Genomic DNA, 16702 nt, shown 5'->3' with positions numbered 1-16702 from the left:
CAATTTATAAAAGAAATGGCTTTAACTCTATCTACCTCTGGTTTTTGCCCCCTCAATATGGAATAAAGTGGGAAAGGCGGGTTGAAAAAAAGGTTTTGTTTACAATAAACAATTCACCAATTTCTCTGAGTAGTTGTCTTCTAATTAAAGAGTATAAGTGGCTCATCCAATCATCAATTCATTCATTGCTTATTGTGTTCAAAGACTACTCAGTTTCATATCTATAGATTTTAGGGGTATAAAATCACAGTGCAATTATTAAAACTGGCTCAAGACACTGGAAAGAAGCATTTTATGCTGAGGCTATTTGTGCATATTAAATATTAAATGTTGCCTTGTACATATAATGAATGCATTTATATGAATAAGAAATATATAAATTTGATACAATATTAAACGTAAGTGGTGGTTCTCTCCTACCCTTCCCTCTTTCCCAAGACTACCACTTTTACTAGAGACTCTACTAAAGATAGACAAGAATACGTATTTGTGTGTATTATTGCTTTGTACATAAATGGTAGCCTATTAAGTATAGTACTAAAAGCATCATGCTTTTTCTTACTTCACATTACAGTTGGCTGTCCAGATCCATGTTTTCTGCATACATCATTTTTACATAAAGGATTGAGCACTGTAGATTTTGGTATGTGTGTTTTGAGGGGTGTCCTGGAACCAATTACCCATGGATAGGAAGGATGACTGTATATCATGTAGTTCTAATTCAGTACATATAGAGCATATAGTTCTTCTTGACCAGTTGCATATGGTTTATTTAATCATTCTATTTTTAGATATCTATATTGTTTTCTATCATTATTATAAACAATTCTGCAATGAATCTTTTTGCGTATATATTTATGGAGGAAACTTCCTAGAAGTCAAAATATACATGCATTTTACATTTTGACAATATTGCAAAATTGTCTTCTATAGCAATCCAATCAGTTCTGCTAACTATGAGTGAGTTATCCATATCCTTCTGCTCTCAGCCACAAAATGTTTTAAATTATTTTGATATTTGCAAATCTGATGAATAAAAAATGGTATCTAACTTTCATTTTGTTTGTCTGAATACAAATGAGTTTGAGAGCCATTTCTTTTCTTTTTTTTTTTTCTTTTTGAGAGTCATTTCATATGTTTAAGAACTTTTATTTTTCCTGCTGACTGTTTATATCCTTTGCTCATTTTTTTTTTCTCTTGAGGCTTTGGTCATTTTTTATTAATTTGTTGCTGTTCTTTATGTATTAAAGAAATTAGCCCTCTGTATATAACATTTATGGTACATATGTTTTCTTAGTTTTTTTCTTTATCTTTTAAAATTTTTATTATTAATACTTTTACATTTTCAGATAGGTGATTTTTACTATTATAATTAATAAAATTCATCTGTTTTCTTCTATGGTCTGGATTTGGTGTCAATTTTAGAATGGCTGAGTCCCATATTTTTTAAAACCCATATTTTCTTCTTGTTTTATTTTTATTTTTCTTGTTTAAATCTCTGATCCACCCAAAATATATTTTGGAATAATGAGTGAAATATCATTTAACTGTTTTCCTCAACCCATTTATTGATTAACCATCTTTACTCCACAAAGAGGCAATGCCACTATTTCATATAACTTATTTCATATAATAAATTATATTAACATACATACATTTAAAAACATAAACTATAACATTTTAACAATCAGCTAGCCTAGTTTTCCCTATATTTATTTATTTTCAGAATTTTTCTGGCTCTGTTTGAGTCCAGGATTGTTCTTCAGAGGAGAAAACTTAGCATGTTCTGCAAAAGGCTATCAGTGGGAGAGGTAGTAGGGTTTAGGAAGTTTTTGTTTAATCTAACATAATTCTTTTTAAATTCATGTGTTAAACTTCAAACAAGAAAAGTTGTTTTTTTGTTAAGAAGAGAAGATGAATCACGAGGGGTGCAGATATGACATTAAATAAACTCCCTCTTCCCTTTCCCACCCCCCCCAAAAAAAACCTCTAAGAACAACGTCATTCCAGTGTGTTTTTCCTCAGAACATTTCTGCCTTTAGTTATTCAGTTGTTGTTATTTGGGAAGTGGAGCATATTATCTGAATTCCTACAACAAAAGAAAATTGTGAGTATTTTTTTTTTCTCTTTTGCCATGTTTTCTGATCTAGTTTCCACTAATTAAGCAGCAATTTAGTCCCTTACACTTTGAAGTTTCACTCATTACCTGGCTTCTGTAAGTCAACAAAAGGCAACATCTAAAGCCCCCAGGATTGGGCCATCACTTTGGGGACTGCTAATTGAATGTAATTACTTTATTTTGTGCCAGAGTTCATACTTGTAACATTGCCTTGTAATAATTTAAATTGTCTGCATACTGCAGGGGGACTGTTTGACGCCAGAGTGGAGACGGCCAGGCAGCCACTTGGGCCTTGGAAGCTGAGTCCAAAGTAAGGAGACATTGTCATTTGGCTACCTACTCATTAGCTGCCCTCCATGGCTGTCTGTTGTTTTGAGTGGACAGGATGTGTAGTGACTGAATCTTGCCCCTAAAAATAACTGTGAAAACATGCATTTGGGATGTACAGTAATTGGATGCTTAGTTGATCGCAGATATTTTTAAAGGCCTTGGGAAAAGGCAAGGTATTTTTAAACCATGACCTTACAATACCACTTTACTTCTCTCCTGCTCAATCCCCTCCTCCCTCCCTCAAAAGAGAGAGGAAGACAGAGAGAAGAATTGTAACAGAATAAAGATCAAAAAGATAACCCATAGAGTTATTCTTCATTATCTCATTTGTGAAATTTGAAGACTGGTGTGCCTTGAAGAATAAAACCAAGTCCTCTTGCCATTTCTCTGGCTTGATATTTTGGCAACCACCTTCCTTCCAACAGGAAGTTATCATCCAAACTTCTGGGGTTTTTTTGTTTTGTTTTTTTTGTTTGTTTGTTTGTTTTTTTACTGCATGTTAGAAGAATGTTTATTGCAGAAGAGGAAAATTACAAGCCTGAAGCCCTTAACAAGCTCTGGAAAAGCTCTCTGACCCACACACTAGGTGCAACCCAGACTGAATTTTTGCCTCTACTTGGGTGATTAATCATACGGTGAATCTGGTCTCACTAGCTCTAATAATAGGGCTGGCTTTTGACTTTTTTGTGGACCAGGGAAATAAGAACATCTTCCCTGAGTGTTAGAATCCTCCTCTTTTGTTAATGGTGCCAGCAGGTCTACACCACTGGCAGTTAAAGCTAATGTGAACCTTTTATTCTCAAATTACAGTCAAGTTTAAAAAGAAAAGAACACTACAGTTTTGAAAGAAATGGTGAAGTGTATGGTAAAAGAAAAGAAACTCACTGAAAAATATAAAATGAGATAAGTTGAATAAAATTAAGTGTAAATCTTTGATTTACCTAAGTCCTCTGTAATTATTTCTTCAAGATGGTTAGAAGAATAAAATGACCACCAAAAGTAATAGATGCCAACTCTTTCCTAATATGTGTGTATTTAGTATGTGTTTCTTAGATATGATTCACATACCACAAAATTCCTTTTTCAAAGTGAAAAATTCAGTGTTTTTAGTATATATACAAAGTTGTATGGCCACAACCATTATCTAATTCCACAATATTTTCATCACCCAGCATAAAACTCCATTATCAATCACTCTCCATTTATGTCTTGCCCCACCAGCTTCTGGTGACCTCTTTTCTGTTTTGTCTCCATGAGTTTGCATAATCTGGACATTTCGTATGAATGAAATTATACAATACATGGTCTTTTGAAATTGGCTTCTCTCACTTAGCATGTTTTCAAGGCTCATCCATGCTGTAGCATGTGTCGGTACCTCATTCTCTTTATGGCTAAATAATGTTCCAGTGCATGGAGAGACTGCATTATGTGCATCCACTCATCACTTGAGGACATTGGGTTGATTCTACTTTTTGGCTATTTTGAATAAAGCATCCATGTATGAATTTTTGTGTGAATATATGTTTTCAATTCCTATAGGCATATACCTAAAAGTGGAATTGGTGGATCCTTTGGTAACTCTGTTTTACTTTTTGAGGAACTGCTAGACTGTTTTCCAAAGTGGCTGTACACTTTTACATTTTCACTAGTCATCTATGAGGATTCCAATTTTTCCATATCCTTACCAAAACTTATCTATTGTTGTGATTACTGTCATCCTAATGGCTGTGAGTGCTCTCTTAAGGTTTTGATCTGCATTTCTTTAATGACAAATGACACTGGGCATCTTTTTATGTGCTAGCTGACCATTTTGTATATCTTCTTTGAAAAAATGTCTATTCATATTTTTTTGCCCAGTTTTTAATTGGGTTATTTGTCTTTATTGTTGAGTTATAAGAGTTCTTTATTTGTTCTGGATACTAAACCATTATCAGATATATGATATGCAAATCTTTTCTTCCATTCTGTGGACTGTCCTTTTACTTTCTTGAGAGTATTATCCAGTTTATCTTTCTTTTTCTTAGCTGCTTTTGCTTTTGCTGTCTCATTTAAGAAACTACTGCCTAATCTTATATTCCAAAGATTATTCCTATGTTTTATTCTAAGCGTTTTATAGCTTTAGTTTTTATATTTAGGTGTTTACCCCATTTTGAGTTAATTTTTGAATATGGTATGAAGTAAGAATCCAACTTAAATCTTTTGCATGAGGATATCCAGTTATTCTAGCACCATCTGTTGAAGACCATTCTTTCCCCTCTGAATGGTCATGAAACATTTGAAAATTAATTGACTGCATCTGGTTTTATTTCTCTCAATTCTGTTCCATTAATGTATGTATCTTTTCTTTTGCCAATTCCACACAGTCTTAAATCCTATTGTGTTGTAGTAAGTATTGAAATTGAGAGGTGTAAATCTTTCAGATTTGTTCTTTCAAGATTGTCTTGGGTGTGTGTGTTAGCTTTAACATAATTATAATCAAAATCTCAATAGAAATGTTTATACCTGAGAAAACCTAGAAACATAATTTCCTTTAAAAAAGTATTTTAAAGATTTTTTATAAGTAAATAGTTCCAAATAAACTGAATGTCTCAGTCTATAAACTTCTCTCCTATAATAAGAAATATTTTTAGTAAATAACCTAATTCATCTGGAAGCCAATTAACATTTGGCAAATTAATGTTTCAGAATGCTACATTATTGTGGGAGTAGAGAATGCAATAGATTAGTTAGACTGTACATACCCTGTGCAGAATTTGTGTTAGAATGCCTGTGTTTTTCTTTCAGCTCTGCTGTTTATTGCTTATGATCTCCCAGCAAATCACTTTACCTTTTCAGTCTTGCTGTTTTTTCCTTTATGTAATTTGATTGTAAGTCCATGTTCCTGGCAGCTGGAATGGAGGAAAGGGAAAGTGGTAAGCACATGCCTTCTCTCTAAAGGCTCAATCTGCCTGTTACACACATCACTCACATTCATGTATGGTTACCTAGAACTTAGTTACATGACCAGCATGAGCTGCTAGGGAGGCTGGCAAATAGTCATTCTGGGCAACCATATTCTCAGGTAAATTCAGAGGAATTATTTGATAGAGATTGAGATAGCACTGAGATTTCTCTATCAAAGTTCCCAATTAAGGCCCATTAGCCCTTTACCTTATGTGTATGACCAGTCTGTATCTTTCAGTTAGAAAGGCCTTTGCATGTTTTTAAAAGCAGACTTTTTGTGATTATAAAAACATTCTCGGAATAAGCAAACAAATTTCTCAGGCCCTCCAAGAATATTTTTGTTCCTTATTCTTATGTCTGAGTTTTATCAAAATACAGGTAACAAAATACTCGGTAACAAATGAAATACTACAGAAAAGTGTATAATGAATTAGTAGCCACTCTGTCTGTCCATAGCCTGCAATCTGTTTCTGTTTTAAATTCTTGTGGTTGTTACTTCCATAGCTATATATTTGAACTTCTATTTTATCTAATTTAGACAATATCTATTAATTCTCTGACATGAAAGATGATTTTATTCACTATATTCCAACTATATCCCATTCCCCTGTCTCCTAACTTGTATTAGTGTTTAATATTTATTTTATTATTTGTTCTTTCATTATTTACCTTATTAATCTTTAATGTACTTGTATCTCTGATTCTTATTCCATTAATTTTTCAGAGTAATTTTGATTTTTCTTTGTAAAATGAACATATAAGCACCTTAGCATCATTTCCTCTCCTTTCCTCTATTTTTCATTTTTCTGTCAACTACATTTTTACTTGTACCTTATCAAACTTTAAACAATTTCATTCTGCTTGACAACTACATAAAGCCTTAATACACATCTTTCCTGTAAGCTGGTTCTAAAAGCTGGAGCTCAATCATAGAGTTTACATTATTATGATTATGTAAGTAATATAAGTTGGGTCAAGTAAAGTGCTAGAATTACATTTTCATGTTTTTGGGCCCATTGCCACAACTACTGGGCAAATTAAAGCTGATAGTTCCCAACATTAGTGTCAAATGGACTTTCCTTTCTTATGCTTCATCAATTATTTAAGTTCATTTTTCATTTTAGTGTGTTTCTTGACTGAAACAATAATTTCTTGTCCTTAAAGTTTCTAATGTCCTTTAATTTCTTGCACTATTTGCCTTTTCTGTGAACTATTTTTTCTTACCAATTCTCTATCCTATCACTTACTCTATTAGTCCTTTCACACACCTTTTTCCCCTAAAGATTTCCCCCTGAAAACTTCCCTCCCTCTGATCCAGTCAGTTGGCTGCCTCACCTGCTGCTCCATGACTGTAATATATCTTACCATCACTGCTTTCCTGGGTAGAATCCTTTGCCTCTTACATCAAAAAATTCTACCCTTTGCTCTCATTTTGCTGAAACATTTCATATAACTTCATAGTTAAATGTCCATGATGTGTAAAGTTACTGAGTCCCTCCTTGTATATTAAAAATATCTTTATTCTGAGCTCACACTTGAAGGCTATTTTGGCTGGGTAAAAAAATCTAGGTTGAAATGATTTTATCTCAGAATTTCAGATGTTTGTTCTAGTGTTTTCTGAAATACCATATTAACTGAAGAATTCTTGTTTGATTCTCATTCCTTTGCGTAGAACTTGACTTTTGCTCTCTGAACTCTTTCATGATCTTATTTTTATTTTAGATGTTCTGACTTTCACTCTTTGAGCTAAGCACCCTCTGAGAGCCCCAAAAAAGTTCCAGTGTCACTTCAGGCAGGCCTGTGTGCCTTGGGGTGCATATCTTATAAGTATCAAATCATCAACTTTTGAAGACTCATAATGGGGAAATCACATTGATATAGTCAAAATACAATAACTAGAATTTTTTTTTTTTGAAAATGAATTTTCCTTCCAAATGGATTAAAGTATCAAATTTTAAAATAGCAATAAGATAGGCTGGAATAAAATATAGGTGTATACATAATTGATTCTGGAAATAAAATACTTTCTAAGCAAAGATTAAGGGGAGATACAATAGAGAAAAATTGATAACTTTGATTACAAAAATTTGGGAAGTTTCTATGCTGAAAAAACATGATTAAAACATTACTAGGCAAGTGATAAACTGGGAAAATCATTTGTAAAATAGAGAGGTTTGATATTCTTACTATAACGAGCTCTTATAAATCAAAAAGAAAAATGCAAATATATGAATAGGTGATTTACAAAAGAAGAGAAATGAAAAATAAGTTATGAAATAATATTCACTTTCAAAAAATGCAAAAAAATAGCCAAAACTTGACATTTTTATATATCAAATACCAAAACCAAAAAGTTTTAAATCAAGATGTTATTTAGGGATGACATGCTGTGGGGAACCAGGCACTCTTATACTCAGTTTGTGCTATTGTTAACTCATAAACATGCATGGTATTCAGTTAACCAATATATAACAAAGACCATAAAAATACACATTTCCTGTGACCCAGCTGGGTCTATTGCTGGTCTTCTATTTCTAAGAATTTAATCTAAGGAAAAACATCAAGTAAGCATGAGAGCATGCATGGATATCCAACACTGAGTTGTTTATAAGAAAATTGGAAACCTACGTGCCCAAAAATATAGGTTAGATTTATGTTGCATTCATGTAAGAGAATTAAAACTGATGCTGTACTTAACGTATTTATTGACATAGGGAGACACCCAAAATACCATCTGATGAAAAATGCATGCTTGAATACATATATATGGTATAATTCCAAATTTTTTATTGACCAGCATAATTAAAAATCATTCCTGGTTTGATCCAGAGGCTCAGATAGCACCATATATTATTACAGAGTACAGAAAAACATACACAATAACATTAAGAGCAGTGCTCCCTGGATTGTGATTTTGGTTTTCTTCTTTATAATTTTCTGTATTTTCTTAAATTTCTAAAATGAGCAAGCATTACTTTTATAAGCAAGAAAAAAAGATTTAACTGATTCTTTCTTCTATTTAAAGATTTTTTTTTTTTTGGTGCCACTTGACAATCAGAGATCATCAGAATATCGATTTCCAATGGATACGGTGTGGGATAACATCACATTTACCATAACAGCTACAACTTTCCTTATCTCACTTTTCATACAGGCCTTCATATTAGACTCAACCACAGTAAATCTATTTTTCCCACATGTTATTTTCTTTCCGTGGTCTCATATTTTCTATTTGAAAACAAGCACTCATTCTTTACTTGAACAAAATGTTACTTGTTATCTCTGTCATTTGGGATGATAATTTTATAGGATATTACAATAGGTTTTTCCTTGTGAATTTGCCTATTAATCATAAATACTTTACATTAAGTTTAGATATAAGGAATAACCCATTTAATCAGACCAGATGAAGTGATTAAAGCTGTTCTTCCTGTAGACAGAGTGTAGGTTGAGTACTTATCCAGATAATTTGATTACTGTAAACAGTCAACTTTGCCTGAATTATCTGGATAATTGCCTCACCTCTCCATTTTACATAGCCTAAGGTTCTAGGTTTATTTTTGCATCCTACTTTCTGCAGTGATCAGCAATCAGAGAAAATCAGATTATCACTCTGTTTAACCTTCCTGTGCCTTGGGTAATTAAGTCAACAAATTAGCTGAAGGCTCCAATGCGGAAGGGGATTGGTAGACTGTGGTCAAGACACATATTTACGAATTTTCCCTTAAGCTGCTTTTCTTGAGGAAGCTTTGATAAGAACCATATGATATCAATTATCATTAACTTTCTGTGGTTTCCGTGTTTGGGAGCTTGACCTAGACTTTAGAAGGCCTAGGACCCCCTTGGATGTGTGCCGGAGCAGTATATTGCCAGTCCATTCACATTTTCCATCCTGTTATCTCACACTGAGAAAGGGGACTTAAATCACTCTTCACACACTCACTGCAGACTCAAGGGCGATACTCCTTATGTGTGCTGCTTTTAGCTCTTCTTTACTGCCCTTCGGAAATATGTTTTTCTAATCAACCAAGCATCTTTCTTTAAGGTTATTTTTAAACATAAAATTGTTTAAATGAAATCTCTTAAGGTCAAAGGGTAAATATGTAGATATGAAAACAATTCCTATCATACAAGGACAAATATGAATTTAACAAAAAATATCATTGCTATTGTTTGAAAATCTAACCCTGTAAAAAGGGGTTTTGATTATCCTTTTATAATTTTAGATTTAGTTCCTCTGTGTGAGAAAGTCTTAAAGGATACCATCAGCATGTTTAATTTCTGATGGGTCATAATACCATCTTTGTATACACGTATTGAAAAGCTACTTCAAATACTAACTTCTGGTTCAGGAACAGGAATGGGGCTGATGGTGAGGACTTGTAGGACTTGGCCAGCTGGAAAGTGCAGGCCGACAGTCTCTGCTGTGCCTGAGTGTACGATTTTAAAGGGGCATTTCTGTCTCACTCATACCATGTAAATATGTGGATCATTCAAATTTTAATCAAATAAAATGTTCTGTCTGATGGAACCCTTCCTCTATATAATATATAGCTTTAAAGAAAGAGGAGATGGGCTCTCAGAATAATCATTTTAAACATTTTATTTGTCAACAGAGATGATATACTGTTTATCTATAGATACATTATACTGGTACCAGAAGTAAGAAAATATTTTAAGTATTATTGCTGTATTGTGTCACCTCTAAATCTAGTTGAAAAGTAACATCCCCTAGAAATACGGAGTTGGAAAATGAATAATTGTACTTTTTAACTCACTGTTTCTATGGGAGAGTAATTATCTAGTGTCCTCTAATACTGAAATGAGTGTAACTCCCAAGGCCAGAGAAACAGCTGGGTAAATAGTGTGTGCTTATGACAGTGATGTTTTGAGATTATGGCAACACACTATATTATAATTTTACTTTGAAGAATTGTTACCCATGCTTACTTTTAGTATAACAGCCAGAGTTTGAGAACCATGAATTAATTAGGAATTCAATCTACTGCGTTTTATTATATGAAGAAACTATTACTGAATGTCAAAGCAGTTGGGAATAGTGGTGTTATCGCTAGAATAAGCCCATGTGAAAATTTCAACTAACTAAAATTGATTTTTAAAGCTGAATCACCCAGGCAAGGGACAATCCCATCTTTTCCAAGGACAGGAAACAAGTCTCACTCTTAACTGGTCATGGCTGCACCTTCTTGTTCTCCAAAAAGACACAAAACTTGAATAACACTTTATTGTGCTAGATAATTTATCAATCTCATTCTATAGGAGCTGAATAGAGTACATGCCGTTTTCCCTGTATGCATGAAAGAGACACCAGATTAATTCACTGAGGTGCGTGTTCCCTAAGGTGTCTAGGAATTACAACAGTAAGTTTATGCAATTTCAAAAGAAGAGTATTTCATTTTCTTGTGCTGAGAACACTTCTTACAGAGTTTATTCAAAATGACTTGCTCAATTTGTCTCCCAAGATATGATTTGAAAGAATCATTTTATGTTAGGTAATGAAAGTCGTACATGCTCATTATGAAAACCTGAAAATGCATAAAAATGATTTTAAAAATAGTAGTTGGTCATCCAGCAGAGATTTTTTACACATTTTCCAGTGTTTCTTGTGAACAGGCATTTTTCATAATTGAGAGTGAAGTGTGTATTGTAATTTTGGTCTAAGCTTTCCCCACACTTAGCATACATACATCACTTAGACTTTATTATGTTTCAAGGGTCAGTAAACCCAGTTTAAACTGGCTAAAACAACTCCAGGAAGTTGTTGGCTATAGAACTAGGAAGTCCAGAGGAAGAAATGGATCCTAGCACAAATCAGAGGTTACCCGGGGCTCTGTTTCCATTTACCTGCACTTCTCCCAGATTTGCTTTCTTACATTGGCTTTACCCTCATGCTAACTCTCCACATGTATGGTACCAAATCCATCAGTTTCAGTTTCAGACTTAACACCCTCTCACCACAGTATCCAAAGAGAATCTCTTTTTCAAAGCTTTCATGAATGAAACTTTTTGTTTCAACATTTCTAGCAAAATCCCTAAAATGCACTCAGATTGGACCCGCTTACATCAGGTGCACATCCTCAAAACAACTATTATTAATAAGGGAGCATTTTGCTCTGGTAGATTTGGGATACATGCTTGAACCTACCCAGGTCACATGGGCTGAGAACACAATTGAATAAACTTTATACTCCCACATTAAAAGCATTTTCACAAGTGTCATTTTAATGTCTGTGTGCTATCTCATTTTACTGTAATACCAACTTTTTATTTAACATTCTCTTGTTAGATATTTAGGCTGCTTCCAATTTTTCTCTAATACAAGTCATGTTGCAAACATTCTTTTTTAATAAATTCTTGGCTGCTTTTAGTTTTAGTCTTTTAGGATAGATTAGTACAAGTATAACTATTAGACCAGAATTTTTTCTTTGTTATGTTGCTTTTTGAGAGAACCATGTCTCATATGCAAGTCTAACTTATCACACCCTTGCAAGAATCATCATTTACAACATCTTTGCTAATTTTTCTAGTCCATCATGGTTATTTTTATTCAACTTTAATTTACTAATAAAGTTATATTGTCTATAATAATAATTGATAATTGTAATTGAGCATTACTGTGTGCCAGTCACTGGTTTATGCATTTTGTACACATCTGACCATTCAAACATCATAAAACCTAAATACTTAATTATCTTACCAAAAGTAAAATGGCTAGAAAGTAGATGGCCAGCCAAGATTCAAATCTATGTCTACCTGACTCTTAATCTTTTAACAATCATGCAAAGCTACTTCCTGTATTATACATAGTGACTATTTATATTTCCTACTTTGTTACTTGGTTATAACACTTACTGTGATTTGCCTTGAAGAATTCTAATCTCCACTTGTGTCTCAAATCTAAAATAGTCAACAGATGTCACCATTGAAAGTTAACTATAGAATTACAATTTTCTAAGAAAAAATGAAAAATCCAGGGGATATTTACAGTGTCACAAATTCCCATCATTCATCAAGCAGCACCTGGGTGCTAAACTAGAACTCTTTCTATACTTTTGTATTATTAATGCTTGCAAAATGGGAAAAAGTAAAACAATTTATTGCTTTAGTGCTCCTCTCTACATCCTTCTTCTCTCAAATCAACATTGCTATGGTACGTATTCTCTCATTTTTTAAAAAAATATTTTACCCAGATTTCTAGTTCTCAACAGGAGGATTATTCTGTTACAGGCTAGTTGGTCACAGTTGAAAGCAAATTCTACAAGTGTTAATTAAACACCTCTCTATAATTTGTGTTAAGAATGCTTACATAGTTATAAAGGTAAAGTATGCATTGCCCACTTATAATAACATCTGCAAGTTATAGGTTGAAGTGTGCCACAATAAAGGGAAAATCTTAAAACTGGTGTGTGTGCTTGTGTATGCGAGCTTGAAACAGGGTTACATTGAGAGAAGACCTCTGTGATACTGTTGAGGAATATTCAGCACAGAACAAAGAAACACATTATTCCTATACTGTGACTTTAGAAAGCTACAGTAAATACAAAAACAAAACAAAATCAAACAAAAAAAGCTTTGGTTAAGTTTTTGGGGCATCAGGTTTTCATAACGTGATCAACTTTTACATCCTAATTCATTCCACTGGAAGTCTGTGTAAGTCATACATATGACATATGTCACAACTCTCAGCTTCTACAACCATGAGAAGAAAACCAAATAAGAACACATTTATCTTTATCCTTCCTCTTCCTCCCACCAACACATGCACAACAGGGTAAAACCATGAAACATTCTTGGGCACTGTACCACCACCACTGAGAAGTCAACTCAGTTAAGGGGACAGACACATTCCTTCTGACATTATGGTGTCTCCTCTGTGTGCCTAATGTATGAAGGGATATTAAGTTATTCATTTGGATAAGTTCTAAGCTTCAGTCTCAGCCATATTGCCCAGTATTATTTGTGTCCCTTTTCTAATAACCACATTTATTTTCCTTTCCTTGGTATAGCTTTTCAAGTTATCATTAGTATCTCTAAGCATTTTGTGAGACTATATCATTTACTTGAACTCTTAGTTTCAGTATTTTTTGAATCTGGAATTCATCATACAATATTAGAAAGCAAAAATGTATACACACACACACACACACACACACACACACATATATATACACGTATATATACAAAGAAGACAAATGTTAACTTTTAAATTTAAGAAACATAATGTTTAGCTAACAATATTCTAGGAAAAAATACGCTTTATGACAAATATAAAGATGCTTTTCCTAATGAATTAACAAAGTTACTCTAAAGAATTACTGTAGCAATGGGGACAAAGGGGTGAGGTAATGGTCCACTAACTCATAAAACATACTTTTTAATAAACAATGTTAATTCCATTCTGAGAGTTTGATGTATGTTAGGAAGTCACATAGTCAACTTTGTTTTACTGTACTTATATCACTTAAAAAAGTCACCAGTAGAGGGAGTAAATAATTTTAAAATCATATTAATTTTGACCTACATTATATTTAAATTGTATAAGGATTAACCTATTTCTGTAAAATATATGGCTTTAAAAAGTCACTATATAACTTCATGCAATATTTATAACTACACAGAAAAAACTACAAAATATAACTATAATTTATAAATCTCTTATTAGTCTAAACCCTAATCACAACTGTTGTGGAAAGAATATGGACTTGAATCAAATAGGCCTGGATTTTTCTATTCTTGTTCAATTTCTTCTTAATTCTTGGACTTGTGGAAAGCCACTCAGCTTCCCTAACCCTCATTTTTCAATGTCGTTGAGATGGAAACAATAATAAATCACAGAAATATTACGTCAAAGAGCATCTCAGGGAGGATTAACTTTATTTTGCATGTTAGGTAATCAGCAACAATAGTTTTTTTTTTTACTTCATTAGTTTTCTCCATCTATGTGTAATTTACCTTAAAAGGAATGTAGATCCCTCCCCAAAGACATCCTGCCCTTCCCAATCCCATTACTTTAGTCCCACAGGCCTATTTCACACTATTGTTGAAATATGTCAACATTTAGTAGTAGGTTTTGTTAACTGAAGGGACTTAATGTGCTGAAGGGAGAAAATTAAGGACAAATCTCTAAGTAAATATGACTTTTCTCAAAGTCCAATATTAAAAACATCCATGAAGTTAGATATTCTCAAGGTATTCTCAAGAACATTCTATGTTCTTGAATTTGCCTCCTTGAACTCAGGTTTGAGTTTCAGGGAAAGCCATCCTTCCTCTAACTCTTCTCTGTGAGTTACACCCTTAGGGAAGGCAAACTTAAGCCTGTGGCTGCTGGTCCAACTTCAGGCTCACTACCTGCCATAGAAAACTTCCCCAGGACCAGGATGCTCAGTTTGGCAGAATAGTGTAGCTCTGCAGGATGATACCCAAGATATTTTATGGTTAATTTGTCTCGGTGTTGAAGAGTTAACATATTATGGTAAGGACAGCAGTCATATTACTTCTGAGTCCTAAAATCAATAATACTACGGAACATAGTACTAGGAAACAATAAATGATTAACTTGGTCTGCATGCTATTTTCTCCAGCTAGACACTGTACAGAGAAGGGATTCCCACATCCGGTGAACTTACATTCCAGAAGTCAATTTAAGAATCACAGTTGAAGACTTTTGTTGGCTTTTTAAGACTGATGGCATTGAACCATTTCTTTGATCGACCAAATTTTTATTGGTTAATTGATAACTTGGAGAGCGTTTTCCTAATGTGTGCCCCACAGCTGACCTGTGAGAAGGCACTGTGGAGCATGACACTAGATGCTGATAAGATGGGCACAAATGCTGCTTTAGCATAGGAAAAGTGAAAGATGTTTCATGGCTAGAGGAAGGCATAATGGTAGCCAAGTAAGCAGAGAAAAGATCAGATGCACTGGTATGAAGGAAGACACAAACATCAAATTGCTTAACTGCCTCAGTGTAAGAAAAGCAGGACTCATGATAGCATAAATAAAACTACCTTATAATTCCACTTCCCTTACCTATTCATAAGCTAAGAATTGCTTTCCCTTTATACATTTATTTTTTTCTTTTTCTTTACTAGAATGCTACTAGAACAGAACATGCATCTTCTACCTTACCTAAAATCATCAGAATGATATCAAATTCCTGATATGTGCCAGACACTGTGCCAATCACTGGAAAGATACAAATAAATAAAAGCAGACTGGTATATATAGGCCAGCATCATGTGTCCACTCCCAGATTCTCAGCTCGTGGAATACTCAAGTAACCTGTGCTGAGGGAAAGGAAAAAAAAGTCGTTCTTTAGGGAGTAATTGGGATAAGCGGTCACCAAAGGAAAAAAAGCTGGGTGGCCAGAAAACAAAGTTTCCCCTGTACCAGAATGATTTTGTATTTCTACCATTCCACCTAAAGTGCTTAAAGAGCAAGCTTTTACATTTCATAAGACTAATTATGTTGCTGGCATTCTTTATGATCATTCATTCCTCTTTAATTATCACCTAAACTTTAGAAATCTTTCTGCATAGCTGAGTCTTTTCTCAGCAGAGCTACACATAGTCCCTGCTCCACTCATAAGGACAGACGATCAGAGTCCCCTGGACCTGGCACAGGCGTGGCAGGAGTAATGAGCAAGTGGTTCTAAAGGGAGACATGGGTCAGGAAAAGGATTAGGGCACCATACTGATAATAAGCTTGAATGTGCTGAATGTAATGTTCATCATGAAAGATGGCATTTCTTTATAGGTAAGGAAAGTTTGGGTTCCCTAAGAAAAGAGAGGCTGCGGTCCTAAACATGGCAAAAGACATAAAAACATTGTTAGGTGTTTTCGTGTTCACTTTGATAAAAACTTCATTGCCCTTTCAGGCCCAAACTTTTAAGCTCTGTTAATTTGAAATCAAGAGCGTGCTCGAAACTGTTCTTCATTATGAACCAGCTCTTTTCTAAAGATCTATGCTTTTCCATTCAAGATCTATAGGAAAATAAATAATACTGGTTCCAAACATCTTTTGTGAGAGAATGTTCAAAAGTTTGACCATATGCAGGCGTCTTTGTTATGATATAGTAAACCTTTGATTGCATCACTTCTATCTAAACACGTTTCTCCTGACTCTCGGTCTGTATGAGGAAATCAAGATTGGTTTCCTGTTTTGTTTCTCTTAAAGCACAACAGCATCCCGTTGTTCCTGGGGCACTATGTTCTGCTGAGTCTTTTTCTTATCAATCTACTGGAGAAAAAAAAAATTATAAGGATGTTTGTTTTTGCAATAATTAGGAAG

This window comes from Camelus ferus, chromosome 11 (assembly GCF_009834535.1).
Source record: "Camelus ferus isolate YT-003-E chromosome 11, BCGSAC_Cfer_1.0, whole genome shotgun sequence".
In the NCBI taxonomy this organism is placed as follows: Eukaryota; Metazoa; Chordata; class Mammalia; order Artiodactyla; family Camelidae; genus Camelus; species Camelus ferus.
The sequence above is the reverse complement of the archived record's forward strand: the minus strand, read 5'-3'. Positions refer to the sequence as shown.